This window comes from Cryptomeria japonica, chromosome 1, assembly GCF_030272615.1.
Source record: "Cryptomeria japonica chromosome 1, Sugi_1.0, whole genome shotgun sequence".
NCBI classification, from domain to species: domain Eukaryota; kingdom Viridiplantae; phylum Streptophyta; class Pinopsida; order Cupressales; family Cupressaceae; genus Cryptomeria; species Cryptomeria japonica.
The window spans coordinates 474189925-474212881 of NC_081405.1; positions in this window are offsets into that span (position 1 = coordinate 474189925).

Consider the following 22957-nt stretch of genomic DNA (forward strand, 5'->3'; position numbering starts at 1 on the left):
TTGCATCTATTTTGATTGAAATAAAGCAATTTTATTTTAATTAAAATCCTAAATCCCCCCACTTGCATTTTCCTACATCTCCCATTTGCCTCCTAAACCTCTTCTAGAGCCTTCTAGATTCTTCTAAACTATCTTAATTGGCCTAATCAACTCCTAATCATGTCCTTTCCCTAAATTTGAGGAAGTCACTTCTCAAGTTTGGAGGAAAGTCTTCTAAATGCATTTAAGGTTATATTTCTTCAACAAGCTAACTTGTTGAGTTTCCCCAAATTTAGAAGGACTCTTACAAATTTGTCCCCAAAGTCTTCCAAACCATTAATGGTTAACTCAACCTTCCTCTCATGGTTAGAGACTTTCTATCTAACTTAACCCTCATCTAACCCAAGGGTCTTATCAAGCACTCATGGCTTTAACCTTGGTTATCCCATTAACCCTTGCACAAGAGTTTACCCCTTTGGTAAAAGCTTTATCCAATGGATGACCCTAACCCAATTTCAACCTTATCTCGTAAGGTAACCTTCATGTCTTCTCAGGAATTTAATGCCTCTTGCATCTCCTCTCAATCCACCTCTTGTTGACAATTGTCACCATTTCATTGGTGAAAATTATAAACATGGATTGAGTAACTTTCAATCCTAGCCATTGTTAAGATTATCCAATCTTAACCCTCCATTGCCTCATTTTCCCTATAAATATTGCTCTCATTCTTCATTCTCCATATCCAAGTTTCATGCATATGCATTATAGTCTAATTTACTAATGATTTTAGCCTCTCTTTGTTGAAATATCATCATAACATTTAAAAGCATTTCATTTCATATTATAGAATATTCATGCTAGTATATCATGTGAGGATAATTTAGAAATATCTTTATCATATCACTATCTTCATCTTAGCTTAGGCATCATAGCTTTTAACATATCATATAGATCTTAGAATGCATTCATTCATATAGATCACAATATCAGTCGTTCTTGGAGTTGTCATTCATAAGTCATTTGCTCAATGATCTGAGAGCAAAATATTGACTTTAGGAATCCTATGAGATAGAGAACAATGGGACACCCCTTGGGAAGTTAAACTAGTTTAAATTAGTTTATACTTACAGTAAGAGTCTCATTGGTATGTAGGTCATTTGATCTCAATTTAATTGTTTTGATCACCATATTTTCCTACGTACATCTTTGGCACCACCATGGGGCACGTCGCCAAAAATAACATCATTTTGTGTGTAGGTATAAGACATCAATCACGCCAAAATATCATAATAGCGCATCTGCGACTTCTTTTAGCACATCTATTTGGAACTTTAGAGTGTACATTGCACACTTGAGTGCTTATAACCCATTACTTAGCGCATTTGACTCCCTTTTTGGTGCATATCCTTCTCTTCTTTTTTAACGCATAGGAGAACTGGATTAGCACATTCAGGCCTCAAAATAGCACTTTGATACTATCTTTTAGTGCTTCTACACCACTTTTTAGCTCATATGTGCCAAAGTTTAGCACGTAGCTCTGTCAAAAGAAATTTTTTTGTTACCGAGTCAGAAATTTAGGCTTGTGAAGCCCATCATCAGGATTTAATTTTTGACTAACTGTGTGCAGGTGCTTACATTTTCTCAATGGAGGAAAAGAAGGACTTAGTTTGTTTTCTTTAATTTCTTTATAAGTTGGTAAAAAGAACTCACTTTTCCTTTTATTGCAAAAGTTAAAATGAATCTCACCTTTTCTTTTGGATGCCTAAAATGAACTTCATGATCTCTTTTTGGTGCCTAAAATAAACCTCACTTTTCTTTCTTGCATGGATAAAAAGAACAACAAATTAAAATATTTCCTTTTATGCAAGATAGGATCATCTTTCTTTGAGTTCTAAAAAGAACAAAACAAAATTTCCCATTTCTGCAAAAGGTTAAAATTGAACATCATTTTCCTTTGATTTTGATTAAAAAGAACTTCATATTTCATTTGGGAGATTTAAAAAGAACTTTCACTTCATTTCAAAAAGATTTCAAGATTGCAAAACCATTGTTATTCATTTGACGAATTTACTTTGGTTGACCAGGAGCTCTTTGGTTCAAAATTTTTGCTATCTTCACACATTGCTATATTGGGTTAAAAAAAACCACATGTCTTCTGCATAGCTTTTTAGAAAACAAACTGTGATATTGGATAAAAAGAAAGTGTGTATTCTGTGTCTTGAAAGTGGTAGGCATATGCTCTCCCCTTAACTAGGTGATCAAGAAACCAAACCCACTCTTTAATGATTTCTTTACTTCAGGTATCTTACATCCTTTAGAGGGTCTACCTTCTTGAAGCCTCGAAAGGGCTAGTGTGAAGGGTACAACCCAAGTAGGAAATGACTTTATCACCAAGTATTCCAACCCACTATAATCAAATGTGGAGGCTGATGAAAATCCCCTCCAATGGTTTTTATCAGCGATTAGCCTTACCCCAGTATCTTTAAGATACATAAAGCCTTTATTCTAAAGGTTGGGAAGCCTCCCAAGGGATTTTATTACTGAAGACTGAACGAAAGCCTGATTACCAACCTTAGCATTAGAAACTTTGAGCTGAGTCAGTTACCAAACATTGGCAATATCATAGTGCAAGCGTGGGGAAGAATCCACCTCCAATATTACTCACCATATATCTCCCAAGATAACTACCCAATTGTGAAGCGATTCACTTTCAGTTAATTTCTAGACAAAGGCAAAAAAATGGGTGCCCCCTAGAGGGTGACAAGGTTGTTTGAGTTGATGGAGTATCAAGACTAGTGGGATATGATATTGTTAATGACCTTTGAATAAAGAGTCTTCTTGATATGTCTTCTTTGTAATCCAAACTAGTGAAAATATCAGAAATTTTAAAACATCCTCAAAAGAATATACACTATTTGTAAGCATAGGCAAATTGTTTATACTTTGTCTACTTTGTTTTCAAGTCATTTTTTTCATAAAATCACCCATCAAACACAGAAATCATTTCTCAACATCTCAACAAAGTCATCAAATCAAAGTTATCAGGATAGTTCACGTGTGGGAGCAACACCCTAGCACATATCAACCATCGGATAGCACATTTCAACCAAAAATTAGCACTTGAATCACTCACATTAGCGCATAAGCGGTATAATATTGGTGAAAATTTAGACAGCGCTTGCCAACATCATTGTAGCGCATTGGAGCATCAGCCTAGTGCATCTGAACCATAGTATAGCATATTCAGATCAAACATTAGCGCTTCAGAGGGACATATTAGTGCATAATATTTTCAACCTTTGTGATAACACACAATAAGAAATAACACATTTAAGGACATCATAAGTGCATCTAGAATGTTATGTAGTGCTTTGGGGTCATCCTTTAGCGCATTAGAGCTCTATTTTAGCACATGATCAAAACTAACAAAAAATAGAGAGCAAACCAGCAACCTTGTGAAATTTTCATCAACATTTTTGGATACCCTTTTAGGTCCTCTGACAAATCTAACTAACTAGCATCTTTAGGAAGAAGTATCAAATCTTCAACTACCTTGAGATAAGATTTCATCCAACAAGATTAAAGAGTATCAAAAACAGTGATAAAAGGATCCACCATCCAGCAAATCCTATCAAAACAAATACCTAGTTAAGATCTCAGTTGTCAAATTCAGTTTCTACATCATGAAACTTGACTCATATCATTTGACACACTTTGTCGTAAAGGTGAATCAAACTAAACCTTTACTTGACAAGTAGACTTGAGTATCCAAAACAAAGTATCCATCCAACATCAACAATCAACATTGATCATTTATGTATGACCACTCCTCATATTTTGAGAAGAAGAAGTCTTCATCAAAAGACTAAGTTGAAGAAGAGACAACCTAGTCCCAAGGCCCTTGCCAAAAGGAATAAATTTCTCTACATCAACCATCAACTCTTTAAATCACATCACATTTTCTTACGTCATATGTAGTTGTATATCTAAGGAAAAACCAATGAATTTGACAAGGAGCCTTTGAGAAGTAGGGCTTACATTCAGAAAGCATCATTCAACCAATGCCTTAATAGTGGAGGAAGGATTAATCTCGCCTTGTTTCCAAAGTTTCTTGTCACTTACAACAAAGCTCGACCTGAGCCACCAACTCCACCAAGAACCCCAATAGAAGAAGAGGAATTCACTACTATAGAGATATATTGATGCCCGATGTCACTCAATCTTAGAAAAACAAAGAGAAATAATCACAACCAAAATCAAGCATGAGTCGTAGAGAGTCTAATCCTTTTGAATAATATACAAATATGGGGAAAACAGAGATCACCAAAGAGCTTCTCCAAGAATTTCAAGAGAATATCATTTCCCAAAAACTCATAGAAAGGCTTATAGAATCAGATAAGCAAAAATATCTCCTCATGCTAACTAGTAAAGGAGTCAATATTCTTGTAGATTTTGACATAGAAAATTTAAGTAATACTGATGAGAGAATCTCACAAAAAAAAGCAAGGACTTATACTTACAAAAATAAAGAAAATTTGAGAGGATTGTAAATGCATGATCAAGACAACACAGACAACTGATATCACACCCATGAACAAGATAACGCTCATGAACAAGACAATACCTTGATCGTGACAATCTTAATGAACAAGGGGAAGCTCACCATCAAAGGACCAATGCACCCCTAGCTATTATTACACAACAACTCCAAGCACTCCAACAAAAAATGCAGGACATGAAACAAGGGTCTATGATAAGATACTCATTGGAGGACATTTGTCCTTATCCTATTGATAGGAGATTAAACATGGTACCTTTTCCCCCAAATTCAAATATACCAAAGTATGAAAAATAGGATGGTAAGAATGATCACTATGATCATGTATGAGAATTTTGTACTATGATCTTGGAGTTTTATCACAATGATACATACCTGATGAGACTATTCCCAAGAAATTTGGGAGGGAAAACAATGGAGTGGTTGTCCAAACTCACACCTCCCATCATATCATTTCATGAGTTGGTGAATAAATTCATAACACAATACTACTACAATATTCAACACGAGGTCACCATGCTTGACATATGCAATACAAAGTAGAAAAACAATGAAACATTCATGGTGTTCCTACAACGATGGAGGCACATGGTCTCAAGGTACCCATGAGATGTGCCTAAAAAGGGAAAGATGGAAATATTCATAGATAATTTAAATAATGAAATGAACTTTATCTCCTCAAACTACAATGTATACAATCTTTTGCAAAATTAATAGAGAATGGTATCCAAGTAGAGGAGGCTTCCATCAAGAAAGGGACCTTGAAGTTATTCAAGGAAGGTGTTAGTTCATCAAGTAATAACATCTTTAAAAATCAATATAATAACAAAAACTCGAACAAATCCAAATTTTGGACTAGGAACAAAAACATTGTTAATGATGGGGTAGTCGATGCCAACAATGTAAAGTCCAAAAAAACTAGTGTTGGCTTTATCAGGTAACACATTATCTAAAACTGATCCAAGAAATACCCATCAAGGCACTAACAATTATCAACGTACTACCAACCAAGGAGCATCAACATCAAACAACAACAACACCAACTAGGGGAACAACAAAAATCAAGGAGGGAACACTAACACTCTCCTGTATCAAATAATATACACCCCACTGCGACAAACCTTGGAATCAACATTTCGAGAACTATTGGCAAATAAGATCATCACATTGCAAGTCATTAGAAACTTTTAACCCCAAGTCAAACCACCATGGTGGCATGACACATTATTGTGATTATCATCGAAACAAGGGGCATATAACAAATGATTGCATGAGGTTGAAGAACCTATTTCAAGATATGATAGATAAGCAAGACTTAAAATGTGATGGTCATAAAACCAATGGTGACCATGAAGCTTTCAAAAATCCTCTTCCTAATTATGACAAGGGAGGAGCATCAACATCAAATAACAAAAAAGGAGCTCGTATCAATCACATCTATGAAAACACCATAAATCACATATCGACATATGAAAATCAAATAAATGTCATAAAGATCAAAGATAAACAAGAACATGCATTGATAAATGTGATAACAAGGGCTCAAAAATATTTCTTGAAGGGGAACACATCAAGAACAACAACTCTCCCCAAGACTCAATATAACTTGGTCGACCAACTACAAAGAACATCCACTCAGATATCAATACTTGAGTTGCTCAAACTCTCACCAAAACACAAAGACATTTTGGAGCAAGCTCTTGTTGAAACAACCATTCCAAATGATCTAGATGTTAATCTATTCCAAGCCATGGTGGCCCATATGATGGTTCCACATAACATATCCTTTTCTGAACACGGTGACATCTCTTTGAGTCATCCACATAACACCCTACTCCATATCGAAGTCATAGTCTACAGACATCGAGTGAAAAGAGTACTCATAGATGGAGGAGTTTGTCTCAATATATGTACCTTAAAGGTTATTCATGCATTGGGCTTCTTCAAGAAAGATATTGATCCAAAAAGGAAGATCACCATCAAAGCTTATGATGATGAAGAAAGGCCATCTGAAGGAATAGTGGTACTACCCATTTAGGTAGGGCCTATGCAAAGAGACACATTATGCTGAGTCTTGGACATAGACTCGACATATAACATATTATTGGGTTGTCCATGGATCCATGAAATGAAAGCAGTACCTTTCGCGTACCATCAATGTCTCAAGTTCCCCTACAATGGACAAGAAATTTCAATATTTGTAGATACTAATCCTTTTCAGTACTGCAATGCTATGGGGGAAACTCAAGATAGCCTGGTTCCACACAACAAGGAGGCCCAAGCTTCCTCATCATCCCAAGATCAAGAAAAACTCAAATTATTGTCCATAAACTTTGAGCAAAATTTGAAAATAAAAGACCAAGGCATGTGGGAGTACTCTTTTGGACCCCTGTGTCTATCTAACTTACCAACTTCACCAAGGTCTCATGGACAACCTTTCACATCAAGGCACCATGAAACACAACCCATCAAGAAGTTTTATGGTAAATTTATACAAATAGGCACACTAGTAGAAGAGTCAAAATAAAAAAGACATCCTCAGTTGGCTATACAAAGATGAGGAAGAAATTAGAGCCTCTTCCCTAGAAGTACTCGTTCCAATAGAACAATATGATAATGGGTTCAGAATCATGCAATGCATGGGATACAAAGGAAAAAGTCCTATTGGCAAGTGTCAAGAAGGCATTATAGAGCCCATACAACCACGTTCACAATTTTCAAAAGACATAGCAGGACTTGGGTATGGCCAACATGTTCCACCTGTGCAAAAGTGAGTTCACCATCAAAACCTCAATGGATAGATGAGATAAAACATAACAAAGATTCATGGCAAGAAACACTACATCAAGCTACTACAAAAACAAGAAACGACTAAGAGCATGAAGAAAAAGAAAAGTGACAAGAAGAACTTGCTATCAAAAGGGAGGAAGCTTCTTATAAAAAAATACATCATGTACAAGAACCTGATCAAACTGAGTCCAAGCCACGACCTAAGGAAGTTGCTACTCAAAGAAAGGAAATAGTGTATGAACAATTTCAAAGAGTACAAGAAAGCATTGATCCTGAATCAGAACAAGCTACCAAACTTGTGTCAATTATCAATGATCTTTTCTCACCATACAACATAACTGTCAGATTCAGTGGAGCCACCTGGGATAGCAATTCTGAAATAGATTCCAATGAGTGTGAGTGGGACACCTTTTCTGATATTACTAAGTATATTGAGGTGGATACAATACACACATACACACCCATTCCTTATGAGAAACAAGGCTCGAGCTATAGATCATTTGAATTCAGACCACAACATATCTATGAGGCTAGTGAGAATGAACAAATTTGATACGAAAGAGGCAATGATGAGGAGAGTACCATCAAAAACCTTGAGACTGTTATAGATCTTACCCATGTTGCAGACAAATATGACAATGTCTTTATCATGTCCCTCACAATGGCTGATCTTGACCCACCAAATGACTCCCTACCGCTCATATATCCTAACCTCATAGAGTGGGAAGAACCTGAACATGATATACCCATATTTCAAAATGATGAGGCCATTGTTCAATACATGTGCTCTGTTAATATGGAAACTTTCTCCACTAGTGAACCACATGATGATATCTACAATCAAGGGAGTGCCAAGTCTCTCAGTCACAAAAAGAACAAAATTGAAAAATGATCTAATGGTGAAAACCATATAATGGCAGTATTAGATCTCAAAAAAGTAAAAAAAAAGGACACATCAAATGTTGAAAACCTCTTTTAGGCACCTAAGGATGGGAGACTTGACACTCTTCTTGAACATTACTAGGAGCAGTCACCAATATTGATTGAACCAACTTAGTCAATAAACATTGGTACTGAAGAAACAACCAAAATCATGCATCTGGTAGAATCACTCATAGAACAAGAAAGACTAAACTACATCCAGTTCTTCAAGATGAAGCAAATCAATTTTGCTTGTCTTATGCAGCCATGCCAAGGGTAGATCCAAACCTTATCATGCATCACTTTTTCATTGCTCCTGGAGCTAAACCTGTAAAATATAAATTAACAAAGATGAACCCGCATGTGGCCATCTTGGTAAAAGAAGAGCTAAATAAATTACTTGATGTAGGATTCACCCGACCCATTGATTATGAGGAATGGATTTCTAATATTGTGCCAGTGTCCAAACTAGACAAAAGCATTAGAATCTATACAAACTTCAGAGATCTCAACAAATCTTTTCCAAAGGATGACTTTCCTTTGCCAAGCATTGACATTGTTGTTGATCTAACAGGGGGACATTCTATGTTATCCCTCATGGATGGATTTTCTGGCTATAGCCAAATCAAGATAGCTCCCAAAGATCAAGATAAAATTGTATTCATATGTTTGTGAGGTACATATCACTGGAACGTCATGCCTTTTGGCTTGAAAAATGCTGGGGAAACTTATTAGAGGGCCATGTAAACAATCTTCCACGACATGATACACACTTTTATGGAAGATTGCATGGATGATTTTCTAGCCAAAGCATTCACAAGAACAAAACACTTGGACATCTTGGATAAAATCTTTCAAATACTAGAACCATTTAATGTCAAATTGAAAACTATGAAGTGTTTCTTCAAGGTAACATCTGACAAACTTTTGGGATACATAGTATCAAAAAAAGGCATCGAGGTGGATCCAGCAAAGGTTCAAGCTAGCATGGACATGCCACCTCCTAAAACATATTAGCCAATTGAGATCTCTACAGGGAAGGCTACAATCTATCCGACAATTCATTGCTCAGTTAGCAGATAAATGTTTTCCATTCAACCATCTACTTCACAAGAATATATATTTCAAATGGCAAGACAAATGTGCAGAATCTTTCCACCAGCTCAAACAATATATAATAAATCCACCAGTTTTGGTACCACCAATAGAAGGAAAGCCACTCATCCTCTATATATCAGCAACAAAAGTGTCATTGGGGGCACTACTGGCATAACAAGATCCAGAAAAAAATTAAAGGGCTATCTACTACATCAGTAGGACTTTGAATGGATATGAACTCAACTACACATTCATTGAGAAGGCTTGTTTGGTTGTAGTGTTCGCCTCTCAAATGTTTTGCCACTACATGCTAGCCCATACAATCAAGCTAGTAGCAAATATTGACCCACTAAAATATCTACTTAGCAAATCCTCTCTCACATGGAGGTTAGCTAAATGGGTTATGATCCTAAGTGAGTTTGATATTCAATACATAGAAGGATGAGCCATCAAAGGACAAGCAATTGCAGATCAACTGGAAGAAGCACCTTTACCAGATGAAAATTCACTACAGGTGGAATTTCCAGATACATATGTACTCACTATCACACCCAAGAAATGGACCCTATACTTTGATGGATCCTATACCCAACATGGATTAGGTGTTGGCATCTTTTTTGACACTCTGAAAGGACACACAATTCCAAGGTCCTATAGATTGATCTTCTCCTGCACCAATATCATTACTTAGTATGAAGCCTTGGTCACTAGTATCAAAATAGCTATGGACTGGAGAATCACATAATTGAAAGTCTATGGAGAGTCTTAATTAGTCATCAATCAGGTCAATAATGATTATCAAACAAAGGATGACAAGTTGGTGCCCTACAAATGCATGGTGGACAATTTCAAGAAGTATTTTGTGAACATCACCTTCAAGTAGATTCCAAGGTTGGACAATAGAGTTGTTGATGCAATGGCCACTATCACCTCACTCCAAATTCTAGATAAATAGAATTGTTATGAATTCTTGGTGGAGCAATTATTTTCCCTAGCCTATGACAATTCAGAATCCCAAGTTATCTATGCCCTGCCCAGTTGTGATTCCCCTCTATGCAGGAAAATCCATGACTATCTCAAAGACAATACCTTCCCGCTTGACTTATCTCATAACCAAAAAAAAAGCTTTATCGACAAGCAACACACTATACCTTAACCGCTGACACACTTTATTGTTGAGGTTTCGATGGTACTCTTCTTTGATGCCTCAATCATAATGAATCTGACTCTGCCTTATAGGAGCTTCACGAAGGTATTTGTGGTATACATTCAAGTGGTCCTACTCTTGCTAAGAAACTCCTAAGGATGGGATATTATTGGCCGACAATGGAGAAAGAGTCCTATAATTTTGCTAGGAAATGTCCTAAGTGTCAAATTCATGGCAACCTCATACATGCACCAGCGCACGAGTTGCAACCATTCACCACATCATGGCCTTCTGTCAATGGGGACTTCATCTAATGGGAAAAATTTCATCCTTCCTGGTCAAATGGGAATAGGTTCATCATCAAAGCCATTGATTAGTTCACCAAATGGATTGAAGTAGTTCTATTGACTACAGTGACTAGCAAATAGATTGCTTCCTTCATCTTGAATTACCTCATGTGTCGGTACAACATCCCTAGCTCCATTATCACAGATAATGGAAAACCCTTTAAAAATCAAGATATCCAAGAGATTTGTGAGCAATTTCATATCCAACATTTCTTTTTGACACCTTATTATCCACAAGGGAATGCTCAAGCAAAGGCCACAAACAAAACAATTCTTAAAATCCTCAAAAAAATTGTGAATGATGCTGGCAAATATTGGCATGTGCAACTCAATCCTGCACTTTGCGCCTATAGAACAAGTATCCGCACACCTACAAGAGCTACACCATATTCACTAGTGTATGGATTAGAAGCTATTTTACCTATTGAGGTATAAATTCTGTCACTTCGGGTGTTATTAAAAGGCCTCATTCCAAATGAGGAATATTGAGTCAACAGGTTGCAAGAGCTCAAGCTACTATATCAACATTGCCAACATGCCTTTGATCATCTCAAGGCATATCTATAAAGAATGTGCAAAACCTATAATCATAAGGTCATCCCAAGGGATTTCAAAATCGGTGATCTAGTTCTAAAAGAAAATCCCAAAAATCAGCGAGCTTGAGAAAAGAAGGGGAAATTTGAACCAAATTGGTTGGGCCCCTTTGTCATCATATCGGCCTATGGATCAAGAGTATATCAGTTATCAAATTTAGAAGGGGACGTGCTTGACGAACCAACCAACAACATCCATTTGAAGAAGTTCCACACTTGATTCATCCAATACACGGATCAAGCAAAAAATTAAAAAAGTATCAAAAAGCATCACTATGATGAAAACCTGGCAAGCAGGCACCTTGTGACACAAAAAAATTAAAAAAATCAGAAAAATACAAAAAAATGAAAAACAAATCAAAAAGTATAATTAAAACAAATGGTGAAAACCTAGCAATAGGTGCTATTTTTGAGAGAACAACTCCTCTATCTATCGGTACTCACATCATATCTTTACTCCATCTGATCTAAGCCCATAGCCATCATAGAACATTTATACACGTAACATTATCATGGGCATACTTAGGGTAGTCATTGTCCTTGATTATCTAAACAACTATCTGTATCATATCCCACCATGGCTTCATGATCAATGTATATATCTACATCGACAAGTGTCCATAACTGGGGGCAAAATTCATCTTGGTTTAGCATTTAGATAACAAACAAGGATCACAACATACTAAGGAAACCATTGTCAAAACTACTCATCGAACTAGAAAACATGATCATTATCCAACTACAAATGCAACACACACATGATGGATGATATATTCTGAATTATGATTTGTTTACATTTGGCATAAAGTTTTGACTATTTGTATCTTGATTTTTGAATCATTATATCTCCTAAGCTAATCATGGATGCACTTAGCTAGAGAAGCAATGAAAAAATTTGATATTTTCTTTGGTTTTCTATTTGTGAGGTGATCATTCATATGGTTCAAATTTGTCTCAAGACATGATTGGAAACATATCATTGAATATATTTTCTATTTTGCACATAAAAATGGTTAACTCTTGTCTATTTCATGCAAGCAACACTCGGGTTGTCTTGGTTCAATTATACCTCGATGCTTGTGTCATCTTGCAATATCAAAAATCATGTAAGTTATACTCAGGTCATCATGGTTTAATTATACATGATGCTTGTATTAACTTTCAACATATCAAAAGCTCAATGATGACAAAAAGAGAAAAAATAAAGTGACTAACAGGAATGACAACGACAAGATTACAATGATCATTTAGTGGCATTTCATACTCATTTTCATTCATTTAGCTACATTTATACATCTCATATCATTATCAATATCATCTATGTCTCATTTTCAAGATACATCTCACATCATAACATTCAGATAACATCACATCTCATAGCAAAGTAAACACCATACATATCAATAGCATATCAATTCATCACCACATTATCAACCATTCCATCACGAACCATGCATTCACATCATCATGTAATAATCGACATTAAAAGATCAAGAAAATCATCATTATCTAAGCATCTAATTATCCTCATAGTATCATCATATCAAATCATGTGCATCATAAATCAATCATCATAAATAACACATCACATGTGTATCAAAGAAAATCAATGCCATATATCATATATATTTCACAAAATTGTCAAAATGTATAAATGAGTATCATGTCTATTAGTACAACAAAGGTGATCAATACAAACAAAGCAGGTCTCTCAGGTGTGACTACCTCCTGAAGTTAAAGGTCTAGCAAAAGATGTCCCAGCTCCCGGATCTCCACCAGATGGATCACTTTGTGTCGGCCCCATAATGCCTCTACACTCCATCCTTAAATGACCGCATTCGGATCGGGTGGACGCCACTATAGCGTAACTAGGAGCTCTATGATGTTAAGGGACCATATCCTCATACAAGCATCTGTAGTACTCGGCCTCCTTGGATGAGTACTATATCTCCCTCAATGTGTCCCAGAGTGGAGCGCATGCGGCTGCTCTATCCAACCTATCAGCAAGGAGCTTTTCTCGACCCTGATGCTCTATTGCTATGTCCCTCTCTTCCTATAGCTATGCAATCTATCATTATTGCACTAGTAGTTGTGTGTGTAGTTTCTTAACCAAGACATGTAGCACCCTAATCTGAGCATCTTGTTGGTGGGTCAACACCCTAATCTGAATAGGTACTTGTGTTATGGTCCTAGTTAAACCTATCCCTATCCAAGGCGCTGGTGGAGGCAAAACGTCAGACATTCTCCTCTGAGCGAGTCGTCTGCCACCCTCCGTATTACCCTCCATCCCTCCCATAACAGCTAACACTGCACCTATACCCACACCCCCACTCACACCGAGCAAGAGACCACCTTTATCACCTCCTCTACCACCTCCACCATCCCCACCTCCACCACCCCCTCCACTTGCATCTCCCCCCTCCTCTCCCTCATCCTCCTCTCTCTGCCTAGGACCCCCTCACCTTTGTGGCTACTCCTCATCATCATCATCAAAAGCTGGCAATAGCTCTGTAGGATCAGATATACAAGCCACTACATGTGCCACAAAGTAAGCTGAGAAATCCTTTGTCATTCCAGCATCCACTACATTGGCTCCATAATCCTAGATCTATCCTACCAAGGTCATATGCTCAGCCATGACTGGTGCACTATCTAAGGTAGGCCCCCACTCTAGCACATTCTATCACTGATGAGCATACAAACAGGCTCCTTGTGGCATCCTTTGTTGTCTATCATACAGCTGATGAACATGGTTGTGCAGGAATCTCTCAATGATAAAGGGTGTCTTCCCAATTACATACCTAGACATATATACATAGGGCATCTCTAGCTCATCCTCAGCCCACACCTCACAATCCATAGATTGTCTCCAGAAGAATGTATCGATGTCATCTAAAGCCTTGTGCTAGTGCTCTAGTTTTCCTAGCTTATGTTGGACAACTACACCTATATAACCATATGCATATGCATGACCAACTGGCCTATCTCTATCTGCAAGTGTTCTTGATATTGGTATGTGCTCCCAAGCCCACACCTGTAATAATGTCACCCCGACTAATAGACTAGTGTATCCCAGATACACTACCTCGTGGAGCTCCCTATATAGGTGGGCCAACATGCAGAACCCCCATGAAAACCTATCTCCTTGTTCACCATCTCCTCCAAGACCAATCCCCATCCAACGACCAGTCCCTTTGACTTATAATCAGGATAAAAGAAACCACCGATGAAATCTGCTGGTATAGATTGCAGAGGAGCATAACCCAAATCCAAAAAATACTACCAAGGGATCTCATAGCCACTTATCTGATCATCATGCAATACCTATAAGAGAGCCTCCGTGCCACCCTCCTCGGTCTTCTCATATGTTAGAAAATCTCCTACCACAAGAATCCACAAGTTCAGATAATATTCCTTTGGTGTAACTGTCATCTCACCGATCACCAAATGAAAGGTGTTTGTATCACTGTGCCACCTCTCTGCCAATGCTATCAACAGACCCTAGTTAATGGTTACCGGGGAATGTCTAGTAAGGATGATAAACCACATCTCTCAATTACATCTAAATTAGCCTATGATAAGCATGGGATAGTATCCACGGCTTCGAGAATCTCTCGCGAGACTATAACACACCAAGATCAACATGCAAATCAAAAACATATCCACCATCAATTATTGATTCAATCAAATTTATCAAAAATAAATCAACTAAAATGTGAATCATATCAGCAAGTATCATATCAACAAAATATCAGTGAACCATATCAGTGCATCATATCAGGACTCATCAATCAATCAATGAACTATATCAAGGCATCAAGAACTATATCGAAACACAATATTATATCAACAAAATTAATCAAAGTACCATATTGTAGAATTCCATATCATTATCATATTGGTAAAACAACATCAGTGATCCATATCAATGACCCATAATGAAATTACATTTCATATCAATCGCACAAGTATCATATCAAAGATCATTCAATCAATCAAGAATCACATTGAAATCCAGAAACATATCGACATCAAGCATCATAACGCAATCAGTTTGACCCATATCAACAACTTGACCCATATCAAAAAGTGACCCATATCGAAAAACTTGACCATATCGCAAATTAGACCCATATCAAAAACTTGACCCATATCGAACACATGAATCATATCGAAGTGACTCATATCGACAACTTGATCCATATCGCAAAACTTGACCCATATCGACAAACAACTCATATTGAACATAAACTCATATTGAAATCCAACAACATATCAGAAACATACATCATAATGAAAATAGAACTCACATCAAATCACGACCCATATCAAACAATCGACAAATCCATATCGGCATCTACACAAGCAATCCAATTCATCAGACTCACGATGCATTTTCAAACACAAATTTTTCCAACTTTTTTGACCTATGTGCTAAAACAAAGTTTCAAAGCGCTAAACTGCCACTTATACACAAATCTTTTCCATGAATGTGCTATAAAACAATCCCTATGTGCTATTTTATCCTTGCATGCTAAAACACAGCTTCAATGCGCTGTACTATTTAGCCTAACTATTGATTTACCCGATACACTACCTGTCATACCATTTGCACTAAACAATGAATCCTACATGCTATTCTACTCCCCACACGCACTAGCATTTCACACCTGGACACTAAACCTAACCTAGGGTTTTCTATGCACTAAAAACACATTTCGTATACGTTAAACTCTATACCCTGTGCACTAAAACAGCAAAAATATGACCCAAAAAATAAAAACGTGATGAAAATCAATGAAATTAATCAAGAAAGATAGGGATTTTGGTCACTTACTGGTGGGTCATATGTGGCGGGTCTTTGGTATCACCTAAAGCACTCAAAATGGTGAGATTGGTATGGAATCGACATCATGGTCAGAGCTCCAATTGTCACAATCACAAGAAGACAAGTGTGCAAATGATTTTTTTCAATATCACTTTTAACCTTTTAATAGGGTAAATCAAAGGGTTAATAAGCGGGCCATGTATTTTACTCCCACATTTTCAATATTAACCTTATCAACATCTTTTTCTAAGAGATGAATCAATAATGTGTATCCAACAAAGTCAATATTCTCATACTGCAATCAACTCAACATGATCACAAATTTTACAAATTTTACAAGTTTTTCATCCAGACCCTTGATTCATCTCCCGAGGAGGCATCATCAATATTGTTCATCAAATCTACATCTCTGGCATCATATCAACCATTTTGGCACACGACATCATATCGATCAAATTTTGGCAAGCATATCCAACAATTTTCTTTGAATCAACATGTACACACACGTCACTTCAAAGAGGGGCAAAATGTAGACGTATAAATATAACCACTTTCTTAAATAAATATTTAATATTTATTTAAAACACATCCCCTTATTAATTAAATCTTATTTAATTAATTTCTTCATTTTCATCTATTTGATTAAATAAATTATTTAATTTATTTAATTAAATTCACCTAAACCTTTTCTAGCCTTTAATTAAACTGAAGTAGTCATCAGTGAGGAGGGACCTCAAAGAGATCAATTTGGACCAGTCAGCAAGAGCAAACACATTGAAAACACATAGATATGATGGAGGCAATACAAAATGGATAATTTTATTGCATGAAATTTGATTACATCCAACCGATAACAACCAGGTTACAACATACTGACACACAGGCCTGGTAGAATAGGTCACAACTGGGACCTTGAATCGAAAGATCTACCTTCTAGGCATAGTATTTCTATCTAATACTCTAATTGATTTAATTGATTCTTAATTGATTACATTCTAAATCATGATTTTATATATATATATATATATATATATATATATATATATATATATATATATCGATCCAAAGGATATAGTCGGCCCAAAAGGGATCAAAACCCAAAGAACAAGACCTAACGTGCAAAATGAACAAGGTCGGCCTCCACCAAGAGATTCCTCCAGAAAATCCAAAGGATGAAATGTAGAAGGTTGTCCACATGCCAAGAAACATTGAGATCAATGCTCAAGGCTCTACAAGCTTTGAAATAGGTTCTGATAGATCACCAAAATAGGTCTCAAGCAACCAGTAACAAGAAACTATCTTGGAAACTGGTAACGATATCTTGTCGAAAAGTGATCCAAATGAGATGCGGTTTGAAAGAAAGAAAGATGATCAAGTATTCAATTATAATCCAACTCCACATGATTTGGTGAGCCAAAAATGAGACACATAGAAAGAAAACTGAAACTGCAAACAAAACAGAAAGGAAAACATTTTTTTGGTTGATGCAAGACTGTTGTGAACCGGGGATGCTCCTACATCAAACATCTAGGGTTAATGAAAAGTGAGCCTCTCACTTTGCTGGGGTCAGAGGGAAACCAAGGTGATCTACCTCTGCTTCAGAAATCCAAGATGAATCTTCAACTGGTCTTCTCTTCCACTTCATAAGATATTCTTTATACTAACTATTTTGGGTACTACGCCCAATCCTACCGTCCAAAATCTCTTCAATCTGATCTAGTTCCTTTTGGGGCAATTGTTTCTCAAGGTCTAAAACACTGTCCTCACTGAATTCTAGTTCATGGTACTTATTAAGATCTACAATGTTGAATATAGGTGAAATACTTAGACTATCTGGTAGCTCCACTTCATATGCATTTCCAGAACTGAACTTTCTCAAGATCTTACAGGGTCCAAACTTCTTCATCCACAACTTATTATAAGTTCCAACTGGGAATCTCTCTTTTCACAAATATACCATCACTTCATCTCCACCTTCAAATTCTTTATGTCTCCTTTTCTCATCTGCCTTCTCTTTATATTTGTTGTTAATGTCTTCTAAATATCGTTTAACCTAAATATGCAATGTTGTCATGTGATTTGCAAAATCTTCTGCCTCTGAACTCTTTCAGTCTTCATTGCTAATGTCTCTTAATTCAACTATTCCTCTAGGATGCACTCCGATAACAATCTCAAAAGGTGTTTTTCCGGTACTTCTATTCACTAAATTTTTGTAGGCAAACTCTACTTGTGCAAGGATCAAATCCCAACTTCTGATTTTTCTCCCACTAAACATCTCAACAAGTTTCCCAAGCTTTGGTTAACAACTTATGTATGTCCATTAGTCTATGGATGAAAAGTAGAACTGAACTTCAAATTTGTCTTCATCTTCTTCCAAAGTGTTCTAAAAAAATAGCCAACAAACTTTGTGTCTCTGTCTAAAACTATTCTCTTAGGCATTTCATGCAATCTCACCACTTCCTTAGAAAAATAGGTCTGCTAGATGTAATGCATCTGATGTCTTCTTACAATGTATGAAATGAGCCATATTTGAAAATCTATCCACTACCACAAATATAGAATCATTCCCTCTTGGTGTATTAGGAAATCCAAGTACAAAATCCATGCTTATATCCTCCCAAGGTCTTATCAATACTGTCAAATGTTTATACAATCCCACATTCTGACTACTACCTTTTGCAACTTCACAAACTACAAATCTGCACATATCTCTTAACATACTTATGAATTTGGGGCCAAAAGTACTGCTCACTCACCAATACAACTGCTTTGTCAATGCCAAAATGTCCAACTAAACCTCCACTATGTTTCTCTTTTATTAGGTTCTCTCTCATGGAACTCTTAGGTATGCACAACTGAACTCCACTAAATAACATCCCATCCTGAATGAAACAATCCAACCATTTTCTCCTATCAACCATAACTGGTTCTCTACATGCTTTCCAAGGTTTTGCAAATTCTCGGTCTTCATCATACAAGGTCTTCAAATATTAAAAACCTAATACTGTCACTCTCATTTATGTTGGCAAAATACTTCTCCTACTCAATGCATCATAAACTTTGTTAGATTTTCCACTTCTATGCTTCAACACAAAGGTGTAACTCTACAATAATTCTACCCATCTCATATGTCTCTGATTCAACTTATTCTCACTACTTAAATACTACAAATCTTGAGGATCTATATATAATACAAACTCCTTAGGAAACAAGTAGTGTCTCCATTTCTTCAACGCTTGAACTATGGCATAAAATTCTTGATCATACATTGAATATCTCTTCTGAGCATCATTCAATTTCTCATTGAAATATGCTACTACTCTCCCTTCTTGACTCAAAACTGCTCCTATTGTTGTTCCACTTGTATCACAATTCACTTGAAATACCTTATTGAAATCTGGTAAAGACAACACAGGCTGCTCAATCACTTTTTGCTTCAACAATTCAAAACTTTTGATTGCTCCGATGGTCCACTTGAATTCCTTCCAATCTCCTCTCATGGTCTCAATCATAGGGTTACAAACTGAACTAAAATTTCTGATAAACTTCTGGTAAAAACTAGCCAATCCATGAAATGATCTTACCTCTCCAATTCTTTCTATTGTAGGCCACTCAACAATGGCTTTCACTTTCTTAGGGTTCATCTTCAAACCATCTTCAGATATCACAAATCCTAAATAGACTAACTCATCCTTCATGAGAGTACACTTCTTGATATTGATCAACAATTTTTCTTCTCTCAACCTCTGTAAAACTTGTCTTAACTCCAACAAATGCTCCTCTTTTGTTCTACTAAAAATCAAAATGTCATCCAAATACACAATAAAAAACTTACCCAAAAAATTCTTCAATATCTCATTCATCAGCCTCATGAAAGTACTCGGTGTATTAGTCAATCCAAAAGGCATCACCAACCATTCATACAGTCCTTCATTTTTCTTAAATGTTGTCTTCTGCTCATCACCTTATTTCATCCTGATCTGATGATATCCACTCTTCAAATCTATCTTTGTAAAGAATTTTTCTCCACTCAAACAGTGCATTATGTAATCCATCCTAGGCAAAAAAAACCTGTATTTCACTGTGATCTTGTTTATTTCTCTTAAATTGGAACACATCCTCCATTCTCCATTCTTCTTAGCTGCTAATATTGTTGGTACTGCACAAGGGCTCAGACTCTCCCTGATCAAACCATTCTTCAACAACTCTTGCACTTGTCTATTCAGTTCTTCCTTCTCTGTTGGTGTCAACTAGTGTGCAGCTTTGTTAGGCAAACTAGCTCCGGGAACCAAGTCCATGCAATGACTAATACTTCTAATAGGTGGCAATCCATTAGGTACATTATCTAAAATGATGTCCTCATATTCTATCAGCAAATCTCTTATCTTTTCTAGGTGTTCTCCTTTTGGTTCCGGTCTCTCAGTCTTCTTAGGAATTAAGGCAAAACACACACTCTCATGTCTCAGTCCATCTATGAATTTCCTTCAATCTACTAAATAGATTCTAGTATTTGTATAGACTTCACTCTTCAAAGGTTCCTCCAAAGGTAACAAGGTTTGCTTCATCCTATTGGCCACAATAGTGTATGTATTCTTCCTCCCATCATGTATTGCCTATCTATCAAACTGGCAAGGTCTTCCCAATAAAAGATGACAAATATCCATAGGCATAATATCACACAAAACTCCATCATGATAATTTCTAATTTTCAATTTTACTAAACATTGTTCACTTACTAACAAATTATGTTCATCCTGAATCTATGCTATCTGATAAGGCTTAGGGTGTTTCAATCTCTCCAATTTCAACTTATTCACCATCTCTTTTGAAACAAGGTTATTTGAACTACCACTATCGATAACCACTTTACAACACTTACCGAATACCTTACATCTGGTCTTGAACATATTCTTTCTCGTCAAGGGTTCTTCATCTCCTCCAGTATGACACAAAGCTCTCCTCATCATCAGCAGTTCTCCATCTTCCAGTTTATTGTCTGATCCAGTGGGGTTTTCTTCCACCATTGTTGCTCTTCTGGTAGCCTCTGTCTTCTTACATTCATATGCACGGTGTCCTTCTCCTCCACACTTAAAGCAAGTTCCTCTAAATGTCCTCTTGTCTTGTCTTCCAAAGTTCTCATTTCGATAACCATTCGGTTCTCTCCTCGAGTAGAAATTTCTATCATCTTTCTGATATGAATTACCTTCTTTGCTTACTTCCTTGTCCTTGTTCTGATCTGTACCAGCTCCTCTTCCTCTGGTATATCCTCTTCCTCCTTGAAATCATCCTATAGTAAACCTTTGACCTCTACCTCTCTATCTTTGATCATGTCTTTTGTTTAATTTCTCTTCAGCCTTTAATGCATACTAGTAAGCCTCTTCAGCACTCCAATTTGATCATATCAAGTTCATCTTGTATAGACATCTATAATCCATTCAAATATCTTGCAATTTTTTCAACTTCATCATCCACATGTCTGAATCTAATGTTCAATTTGTAAAATGCTTCGGTGTACTCCTTCACACTAGATTCCTTCTGTCTCAGGTTCTGTAACTTCCAGAACAAATCCACTTGATAATTTGTCGGGACAAACTTTGATTTCAACTTACCAATCATTCAATCCCACATATTAATCTTTTATTTACCTCTTCTTTGTCTATCAACTTGCAAATTCTCCCACCAAAGAGATGGATGACCTTTCAACCAGGTACAAGCATATTTCACCTTCCTGTCTTCTGCAGTGTTTTCAAAGTCAAAATACTTCTCTATCTTTGACATCCAATCCATCAATTCATCTGAATCTAACTTCCCATCATTTTGTGGTGGGGTAAAATGAGTTTTAGTGTTCACCCTACTCAAAACTCTTAGAAATATTTCTTCATGCGAATCAACTGCCAGTAGGTTTACTTGTTCTGTTGGGGCCTCTTCTCCTTCATCTTCACTTACATATTCAATATGTCAACCTCTTCTCTAGTTGTCTCCATGACTTCTAACCAGGCTACTATTCCTCACAAAATCTCCATCACAGTAGGGTCTACATTCCCACATGCTCCACCATTCCTAGTTCCTCTTTGCACCAATGATTTATGCTAGTCCACTACAATTGCAGGTCGGAACCGCAATCTGCCACCCTACAACAAAATTCAGGACACGCAACCTTCAAAATGAAACTTTTCTCTGATACCACTTGAAGTAGTCATCGGTGAGTAGGGACCTGAAAGAGATCAATCCAGACAGGTCAGCAAGATTAAACACAATGGAAACACACATATATGATGGAGGCAATGTAGAACAAATAATTTTATTGCATTAAATTTGATTACATCAAACCGGTAACAACTGGGTTACAACATATCGGGACACAAGCCTGGTAGAATAGGTCATAACCGGGACCTTGAATCAAAAGATCTATCTTCTAGGCATAGTCTATCTATCTGATACTCTGATTGATTTTAATTGATTCTTAATTGATTACATTCTAAAGCATAATTACAAATATATATATCGACCCAAAGGACCCAGTCGGCCCAAAAGGGATCTAAACCCAAAGAACAAGACCTAACATGAAAAATGAACAAGGTCGGCCTCCACCAAGAGATTCCTCTGGAAACTCCAAAGGATGAAACATAGAAGGTCAGCCACACACCAAGAAACATCGATATCAATGCTCAAGGCTCCACAAGCTTCAGAATAGGT